The sequence below is a fragment of the Ochotona princeps genome, chromosome 22, assembly GCF_030435755.1.
Source record: "Ochotona princeps isolate mOchPri1 chromosome 22, mOchPri1.hap1, whole genome shotgun sequence".
Classification (NCBI taxonomy): domain Eukaryota; kingdom Metazoa; phylum Chordata; class Mammalia; order Lagomorpha; family Ochotonidae; genus Ochotona; species Ochotona princeps.
Window position 1 is genome coordinate 18,172,111 of NC_080853.1, and position 10,738 is coordinate 18,182,848.

Below are 10,738 nucleotides of genomic sequence, written 5' to 3' on the forward strand. Positions count from 1 at the left end.
ATAGACCCACGCTGGCCCACTCTTCCTGACCCACCCTGGGACATCTTTGTCAAAAAAAAAAAAAAACACCTGGAAATCCATGTGTAACTGATGGCTGGTGACCCATTGGCACCCCTCAGTGCTGTATCTGAGGGTGGTATTTGCAGCTGTGGTTTTGCTGAGGGCATATTCCTGGCCATGGGAACGTGTGTGACCAACTCACTCCGAAAGAGCGTGCTGTAGCCATAGCACCCACAGGAATCCCATCAGCCAATGACAAGGAGTTGACAGCCACCCAGTGTCCTGTCCTACTGTACAGGATAACCCTTAGGAGTATTCTTAACAGTTTCCCTGATAAATTGCTTTAGCACATGTTGATTTACTGACCATCTTTCCTTCCCTCCCTGCCCACACTATTAATGGTACTTCCTGGAACCATCCCCCAAATAAACTACCTGCTTTCAAATTCTTGTCCCAAGGTAGACATCTAAAGAAATCCTAAGACATCATTTAATATTTCTGAAATGCATTATGTATTCTACTGGGAAATGATAGGTGATAAACACATATGGTAGAAGCTCTTTCATTTCATAGAATCAAGATGTTTAGTCTGTCAATCAAAAATATTAGTTCAGGGAACAAGAGTTGGCCCTCATCCCACTGCAGAGTGCCTGGGTTCAGTTTCCAGTTGTAGCTCCAGTTTCCTGCTAATACAGACTCCAGGAGGCAACAGTACTGGCTCGAGTGAGTGGGTTCACTCCACAAATGCTACAGCTCCTATAGGTGAGTAGGACAGGTTAACTGGCTTTGGGTGGATAACCAAGCAGCAGTCACTCACTTCTTTGAGGTCATGTTACTAGAAAGCAAAGTTGTCTCCTGCTCCTGTATCCCTGGAGGGCGGGACACTGGCCAGCTCTGCTGCAATTGTGATTCTGTTTAAAACATGGACACTCCAACTTTAACATGAGTGTGGAGACTTACACACAAGGCCCGAATGCTGGAGCTGGCTTTGCTATGTCAATGTCCAATCCCTTCCTGTCATCCCTGTGCCTCTCTCCCTCTTTTTTAAAGGTTTATTTATTTTTATTTCAAAATTAGATATATTTAGAGAGAGGAGGAGAGACAGAGAGGAAGATCTTCCATCCAATGATTCACTCCCAAAGTGACCGCAACGACCGGAGCTATGCCAATCCAAAGCCAGGAGCCAGGAGCTCTTCTGTATCTTCCACATGGGTGCAGGATCCAAAGGCTCTGGGCCAGCCTTGGCTGTTTTCCCAGGCCACAAGCAGGGAGCTGGATGGGAAGCAGGGCTACTGGGATTAGAACTTGTGTCAAATGGGATCCCGGCACGTTCAAAGCAAGGATTTTAGCTGCTGGGGTGCTGTGCCAGGCCCCCTCTCTTTCTTCTAAAACATTTTTTACCTATCAATTTGCATTTTGAAGAGAGAAATCATCTATCCAACAGTTAGCCCCCTTAATAACTCAATCCCATGTGGGTGGCAGGAATCTAAGTGCATAAGCCTCTACCTGCTGCCTGCCTCCCGGAGTGTGTGTTAACAGGAAGCTGTACCTAAGAGTGGAGCCAGAACCGGAAGCCAGACACTGGTATGGGATGCAGGCTTAACTTCGCCCAGAAGTTTCAACACCAAAACTAAGGGAGAAATGTTCTTTGTTCTCCAAAAGAGTTACGAAAGTCCACATTCCCTCCCTGTGGACAAAGTCCATCAGTGATAGAAAAGAGTTGCACCCACAAGCAAACAGCAGCAGAGAAAACAGAGGGAAGAGCCTGCTGGCATTTGGATATCTGAATCCAGCCAACCCTGGGATCCATTCCATCCTGCACTGTCCACGGTTTAGCTATGTGAGCCAATAAATCCCCCTTTCTCAAACCAGCTACAGTGGGGTCCTCTCACTTCCAGCAAACAATACTTGATGAACACAGATAACTGCAGCAACAGAAAAGGCAGGAAGCCTTCAGCTGGCCTCCAGGCAACAGATGTTCACAGGCAGGGGCTGGGACGGGGGAGGAGGGAGCTTCAGAGAGATGGCTGTCAACGGCTGGTCTCTGAGCACATCAGAAATAACAAATACCTGCCAGAGACTCCCAGGAATAGCCAGAGCCCCTGCTTCATTCATTTGCACACGCACACACATGCACACACGCAGAGGATCAAGGAGAAAAAAAGTCATAATGAAAAGGTGTGACACAGCACAGCCTTCTGAGGCAGGTACTGTATTGTTTAGCCTCTCTGTAAAGTCCGTTGCCTAAGTATGCATGTGTTGTCACAGCTAGGGACGGCAGCAAGGAAAAGAGATGTAGTTATTGTTCTGACTCACATTCTCTCTCTCCTTCCTGAATCATTTCTAAGTTAATTTATTACCTTCTATAACCTTACATAACCATAAAAGCTAGAACAAAATCATTGTTCATGAGGAATTGCACCACACACCACCTCCTTTCACACACGTGCCTGTAAAAGCTTGAACATAAAGAACCCCGGTATTTTCAAGCCTCCAAGAACTGGCACCAGCCTCACAAGCAGAGGAGGGAGCTAAAAGGCACAACTTCCAAGATAATGTTCTTGTTTCTGGTTCTTTCGTTTTTTTGTTGTTGTTGTTGTTGTTTTAAGATTTATTCATTTTCATTGGAAAGGCAGATTTTACAGAGAGGAGAGACAGAAAGATCTTCCCTCCGCTGTTCACTCCCCAAAGGACCACAATGGTTAGGGTTGGTCCAGGCTGAAGCCAGGTGCCAGGAGCTTGATCTGGATCTCCCACATGGTGGCAAGGGCTCAAGCATTTGAGTCATCTTCTGTTGCTTTCCCAGGTACGTTGGCAGGGAACTGATGGGAATTAGAATAGCTGAGACTTGAACCAGTGTGCATGTGGGATGTTAGCATTTCAGGTGGTAGCTTAGCCCATTGGGTTGCAAGGTAGTCCCTACATTGTCTTGTTTGTTTAAATACCTATTTATTTTTTATTAGAAAGGCAAAGACAGAGAGAAGGAAATGCAAAGAGAAAGATCTTCCATTTGCTGGGTCACTTCCCAAGTGGCCACAACAGCCAGAGCTAAGCTGATCTGAAGCCAGGAGCCAGGAGCTTCTTCTGGGTCTCCCATGTGGGTGCAGAGTCCCAAGGCTTTGGGCTGTCCTCGACTGCTTTCCCAGGCCACAAGCAGGGGGCTGAATGGGAAGTGGAGCTACCGGGACTAGAACCGGTGCCCATATGGGATCCCGGGGCTTTCAAGGCGAGGACTTTAGCTGCTAGGCCATGCCGCTGGGCCCCTACATTGTCTTTTATAACCCATCCACCAAGATCACATCTGCTGTGCTCTGTTGGTCACAATAATCAGAAAGCTATCCAAGTTTAACAAGAGAGGACATTAACCAAGTACTTAGTAGAAAATATGTCAATGGGCCCTGGTTCCCAGCTTCGGATTGGCATAGCACCGGCCATTGCGCTCAATTGGGGAGTGAATCATTGCACAGAAGATCTTCCAATCAATCAATCAATACCTCTCTGCCTTTCAAATATGTTTAAATATCTGTACAAATTACCTTCTTTTTAATGACTTGCTTATTTTTTTTTAAAGGTTTATTCATTTTATTACAAAGTCAGATATACAGAGAGGAGGAGAGACAGAGAGGAAGATCTTCCGTCCGATGATTCACTCCCCAAGTGAGCCCCAACGGTCGGTGCGCGCCGATCCAAAGTCCGGAACCTGGAACCTCCTCCGGGTCTCCCACGCGGGTGCAGGGTCTCAATGCATTGGGCCGTCCTCAACTGCTTTCCCAGGCCACAAGCAGGGAGCTAGACGAGAAGTGGAGCTGCCGGGATTAGAACCGGTGCCCATATGGGATCCAGGGACATCCAAGGAGAGGACTTTAGCTGCTAGGCCACGCCGCCAGGCCCATGACTTGCTTATTTTATATGAAAGAGTTACAGAGAAACAGAAACAAAGAAACAAATTTTCCATCTACTGGTTCACTCCCCAGATGGCTGCCAGCAGGGCCAGGCCAAAACCAGGAGCCAGGAACTGCATCCAGGTCTCCTACATGAGTGGCAGGGGCCAATCAGCAGGAAGCTGCATCAGAAATGGAGCAGCCTGGACTGTAATGAACACCCATAGGGGATGCTAGGGTCACTGCTGGTAGCTCAATCCACTACAAACACCAGCTCCCTGATTTCCTTTTCATTTTACAGTAAATCTCAACGCTCATATCATTTTATTCACAAACATCTTACTGTATCTTAGAGCAATTGCTCTCTTTGTGAAAACAAACAAAAAAGTCCAGTAGTTACAAAGAAACACCAGGATTAGGCATCCTACATTTGAGTGCCTACATTGTATTCTTAGCTCTGGCTCTGGACTCTAGCTCCTGTCATTATAGACTCTTGGCAGCAGCAGGTGTTAGCTCAACTAATTGGGCTCCTACCACCATATGGAAGACCTGGATTGAGTTCCCAGCTCCTGTCTCCTGGCTCAGCCCAACCCTAGCCATTGCCAGCATTCAACTAGCAAACCAGTAGATGGGAGTCTGTTTCCTCTGTTTTGGTCTCTTCCTGTCTTTCCCTTTCTGCCTCTCAAATATAAAAAATAAAATAAAAATAAACCAGCATTATATAGACATATAACATGGGAAATAAATATTCTTCATAGCTACAGCCTCTGGAGATGACTGCTATTATCATAACCTAAGTGACTGCTGCTATCACTCTCCATGCATGCACTGGCATATATTACACCTATTAATGTAATACAAAATAAAAATTGGTCCATTTGGCACTTGTTTTGCAACAGGAAATTTTCATTTAGCAAAAAATACATCAGACACACACCCCTTCCATCCAACCGTGTGCAGACGAGCAGATTCTCCCAGCTCCCACCACGGTGGCAGGTGGCACCGGATCTGGCTGTGAGGCGTCCACTGAGAAACCACAGGAAAGCCAGCACTGCCGCCCTCCTCCCCTCCTCTTGACACCAGACTTCATTTTTTTTTTTTTTTTTTTCGACAAATTGGGTCAAATTTGATTGGACAAATGACAACTGGGTTTGAAGTCTGGCTCTGTGCTGGCCATTTGGGAAGCAACTGTGATTGGAAGAGGAGGCAACCATGCCCTTCACCTAGCAGGCCCCACAGCACACTGCAAGGCAAATGTAGGCTGGGAAACCAGACAGCTGACTCTAGTCTAGGCCCTGCCCTTTGTCTACCGTATTAAGGCTAATTAATTAGGACATTCCTTTTTCCAGATAGATTACAGGGTGGAGAACTGAGGTCTCTTCTTAAAAGGTCATCTTATTAGGCATACATTGGTAAGGAAGGAAATAAATTAATCACTACTTAGAGAAAAGCTTTGTGCAACTGGAAGTAACAAGAGAATCGATTGAGGAACTATCGGAACAACAAAAGCATCCCACAGAATAACATAAAAAAGGATTAGTAGATTCCAATCACTTTAATACATGCCAGTATCAAGGAGTTGGAAAGAAAGCCTGTTTCTAAAAGCAACAGAAAAGATGAATAGAAATTCAAGATGTAAAGAAATTTAATCATTTCTTTCCAAAATACCTAAGAATAAAAGTGTAAAGTATATATGGAGAAACCCTTAAAATATTTTAAAGGACAAAAAATTTGGATAAACAGGAAAGTATGTCAAGTGCTTGAATCAGATGATTTGATAATGCAAAGATGTAACTTAGTCAGGCTGGTGCTGCAAGAAGCTCGGCTTTTTCTTGTGGTACCAGCATCCCATATGGGTGCCAGTTCATGTTATGGTCTCTGTGCTTCTGACCCAGCACCCTGGGAAGGCAGCAGATGATGGATCAAGTTGTTCAACCCCTTACCATGTGGGGAAACCTGGCTCCTGGCTTCAGATCCTCTCAGCTCCAGTTTTGTTGCTATTTGGAGAGTGAGCCAATGGATGAAAGATCTCTCTCTCTCTCTCTCTCTCTCAATGTCTCTCCTTCGCTGGGTAATTCTGACTTTCAAATAAAAAATGTCTAAAAATTTCAGTTGCTTGTTTATTTGAAAGAGTCACAGGGACTGGCACAGTGTCACGCACAGGCTAATCTTCATGTGCAGCACTGGCATTCCATATGGGTGCTGTTTTGTGTTCTAGCTGCTCCACTTCCCATCCAACTCCCTGCTTAGGTACTTGGAAAGCTGTAGAAGATGGCCGAAGTCCTTGGGCCCCTGCCACCACATGGGAGACCCAGAAGAGGCTCCAGACTCCAGGCTTCAGATCAGCTCAATTCTGACCATTATGCCCATTTGGGGAATGAACCAGCAAATGGAAAATCTTTGTGTCTGTCTTACCTTCCCTCTGTAACCCTGCCTTTCTAATGAAAAAAAATCTTGAGAGAAAGAAAGAGAGAGAGAGAGAGTCCAGTGCTGTAACTTAGTGGCTAAAATCTTCATCTTGCATGTGCTGGGATCCCATATGGATGCCAGTTTTAATCCCACTTACATCCAGCTCCCTGCCTGTCACCTGGGAAAGCAGTCGAGGACAGCCCAAAGCCTTGGGACCCTATCCCTGTGCAGGAGACTTGAAAGACGCTGCTGGCTCCTGACATCAGATTGGCTCAGCTCTGGTTGTTGTGGCCACTTAGAGAGTGAACCAGCAGATGAAACATCTTTCTGTAAAAAAAAAAAAAAGAAAAGAAAAGAAAAGAAAAAGAAATATCTTTCTATAAATCTGACTTTCCAGTAAAAATAAGTACAACTTGTTGGAGGGTCCATGGAATGCACTTTAAAACACAATCTTTTTTTTTTTTTAAGATTTGTTTATTTTTATTGCAAAGTCAGATATGCAACGAGGAGGAGAGACAGAGAGGAAGATCTTCCGTCCATTGATTCATTCCCCAAGTGACTGCAATGGCTGGTGCTGAGCCGATCCGAAGCCAGGAGCCTTGTCTCCCACACTGGTGCAGGGTCCCAAGGCTTTGGGCCATCCTCAACTGTTTTCCCAGGCCACAGGCAGGGAGCTGGATGGGAAGTGGAGCTGCCGGGATTAGACCCAGCGCCCATATGGGATCCTGGCACGTTCAAGGCGAGGACTTTAGCAGCTAGGCCACGCCGCCAGGCCCAAAATAAGTACATCTTAAAAAAAAAAATACTGATGGGAAAATTGGGCAGTCCTATCAGTAAATCAAAGACCCATCCCTCAATATTCACCAGAAGAGTTTCTACATGTTTCAAAGACATCTTAAAAAGCAAAGATATGGGGGGCCCGGCGGTGTGGCCTAGCGGCTAAGGTCCTCGCCTTGAACGCCCCGGGATCCCATATGGGCGCTGGTTCTGGTCCCGGCGGCTCCGCTTCCTGTCCGGCTCCCTGCTTGTGGCCTGGGAAAGCAGTCGAGGACGGCCCAATGCATTGGGACTCTGCACCCGCGTGGGAGACCCGGAAGAGGTTTTTCCTGGTTCCTGACTTTGGATCCGCGCGCATCGGTCCGTTGCAGCTCACTTGGGGAGTGAATCATCGGACGGAAGATCTTCCTCTCTGTCTCTCCTCCTCTCTGTATATCTGACTTTGTAATAGAATAAATAAATCTTAAAAAAAAAAAAAAAAAAAGCAAAGAAATGGGGTTCAGCAGCGTGGCCTAGTGGCTAAGGTCCTCGCCTTGATCCCATATGGCCGCTGGTTCTAATCCCAGCAGCTCCACTTCCTCTCTATCTCTCCTCCTCTCAGTATATCTGACGTTAAAATAAAATAAATCTTTAAAAAAAAAAAAAAAGCAAAGATACTAGAAGTTCTGAAACCCTTCCTTCATAGTGAAGACTTCAAAAAGAACTATGTAATATGACTCTAAAATCTAGAAATGTTTGACTAAAACCAACAACCAATTTTGCACAACTATATACATATATATATATAAAATAAATGACTTACAGCCCCATACTAAAATGGACAAGGAATAAGAACAAGGAAAATACATGGGGTGGCCTGTGCTGGTTCAAGCCCCGGCTACTCTATGCTTCCAATCCAGCTAATGGGCTGGGAGGCAAGATGTGGTGCTTCAAGTACTTGGAAGACTGGGTGGAGTTCTTGACGCCTGGCTTCAGCAGTGGTGGGCGTATGGGGCACGAACGAACAGAAGATTTCTCTCTTTGTCTCTCTCTCCCTTTCCTTCTCTCTTCCATTCTGCTTCTGAAATACATAAATACATCAAATATATTTTTTCTAAAACATAAAATACATGAATAGATGCTCAATTTGAGCATTACAAGAAGGTTGTTCATTAAAAACTCAGGGAGTCACTATTTTTCACCACCAGATTAACAATACTCTGTTAGGGAGACCACGACCACATCACTTATCTCCAGTGAGGAGAACAGGGAATATAAATTGTTGCAAATCTCTGTGGAGGGAGATGTAGAGATAACAAAAGGTAAAACGCATACGCCCTCTGACCCAACAATTCCATTTCCAGGAATTCACTGTTGCAACACTTTCTGTGAAGTATGAAACAATGAATGCACAAGGTTACTCACAGTGGCATCATTCCTAACAGCAAACAATTAGAATCTGACTATTCGTCAGGAAATGGATTAAATCCATCACAGTGTGTGCCCCCAAGGATACAACACACATGTGAAAAAGAATGAATGGGACTTCCAGTTCCACAAGAAGAATCGTCTCACTTTCTCTGGGGTCCTCTCTCAGAGCCAAGAGCCTGAACTTCCTGTGCAGATCACACACGCATCACCTCACTGACCAGGACAGCTTCAGGGAGTCAGGCACTCCATGCTATGTGGCTGTCAGAAAGCCCTGGGGCCTTGAACCCCTCCATTGTGATCTGTGCTGCCATCCTGAAATACCCGAGTCTGGACCACTTGCTAACAGAACCATGTCTTTTCTCATTGCTCTGGGAACTAGGCCATTCAAGATCCCAGCATCTGTGGACCTGGTGTCTGGACAGGGCTGCTCTGAACTTCTGGAAAGGTGACTCCAGGTCAGCACTCTGCCCAGACAAGGAGGGAGGAGGTAAAAGCGGCCACCTTCTGGCCCCTCCAGCCCTTTTCTAAGACTCCATCCATGGAACACAGAACCCTCAGAGTACAATCACTCCTAAAGATCTTACCTCCTTGGCCCAGCGTGGTGGTCTAGTGGCTAAAGTCCTTGCCTTGAACTCGCCAGGAGTTCTAATCCCAGCAGCCCTGCTTCCCATCAAGCTCCCTGCTTGTGGCCTGAGAAAGCAATTGAGGACGACCAAGAGCCTTGGGACCCTGCACCCACGTGGGAGACCTGGATGAAGCTCCAGGCTCCTGGCTTCAGACTAACTCAGCTCTGGCAATTGCAGTCACTTGAGGAGTGAATCATTGGACAGAAGATCATCCTCTCTGTCTTTCCTCCTCTCTATATATCTGACTTTGCAATTAAAAAAAAAAAAAGGTCCCACCTTCTAACACCTCTGTCCTGGGGATAGCCTCAGCCTTGGCTTGCGGAGACACAAACATGATGGTCACTTGTCTCAACGGTGAGAGCACAGTGCAGTCAGTGCAGGGTGATGCCATGGAGGGCCGCTCCCTTCCTACTGCCACATCACTAGCCCCCACCCTACTGTTCCACCCAGGCACGTGCCTGAGATGCTAAGCTTCTATCCAAACAGTTGTGAGGGCGTACATCCCTGCAGCAGTGATCAAAGAAGTCCAGGAGAGAAGCCTAATGCTGCATTCAAACTAGGAGCCAATCAGTTAAAATACATTAAGAATCTGGAACATTGACCACACGAGCCATACTGTAAGTTCTTAGCAGCTAACTGTGGCCAGCAAATGGCTCCTGCATTGGACAATACAGAGTTGTAAGGAGCAGGTGTCTGGGCCCACAATTACTGTACCTCTTGGAAAGCCTTCATCCATATCAGAATGTCTGAGCTGGAGTCCCCATTCTGCTCCAGATTCCAGCTTCCTGCTGACATGCACCCAGGAGGCAGCAAATGATGACTCAAGACATCCATGTGGAAGATCTGGATTGAGTTCTGGACTCCTGGCTTAAGCCTGGCCCAGCCCAGCTATTGTAGGCATTTGTGGAGCAAATCAGAGAATGGAAGATCTCTCTCTCTCTCTCTCTGTTTCTGTAACTCTGCCTTTCAAGTCAGATATACAGAGAGGAGGAGAGAGAGAGAGAGGAAGATCTTCCGTCCGATGGTTCACTACCCAAGCAGCCACAATGGCCAGGAGCCAGAAGATTTTTCCAGGTCTCTCACATGGGTGTAGGAACCCAAAGCTTTGGGCCGTCCTCGGCTGCTTTCCCAGGCCACAAGCAGGGAGCTGGATGGGAAGCGGGGATGCTGGCATTATAACCAGCGCCCATATGGGATCCCGGCATGTTCAAGGCAAGGACTTTAACTGCCACGCTATCATGCCGGGCCATGTGGCCTGTTTTCTTTTAGTGTACATGTGGGACCCTAACAGTGTCAACCTCCTGGGATTGCTGACAGGATCCAGGGGGATAATGAAGGTCAGGTACTGGGGGACACTAACCTCGGTCCCTAGTGGATATTTATTTACTGTAATCTCATGACTGTTTTGTCTGGGGGAATGGAGAGATACTATTATGATTTCCAAAGGCAGATGGAGATAACTGAGGCTCAGAAACCTGACGAAACTCATCCAAAGTCACATGGTGATCAGGTGGCAGAGCTGACTTTGTAAACTCTACAGTTTTCTGGACTTCAAGCTACTTTTTTCCCTTGGAGGGGTGGAATGGATCTGGCCCTATTCCCAGTTGGAGCATGGTCTAGCACCACAGCCCAGAT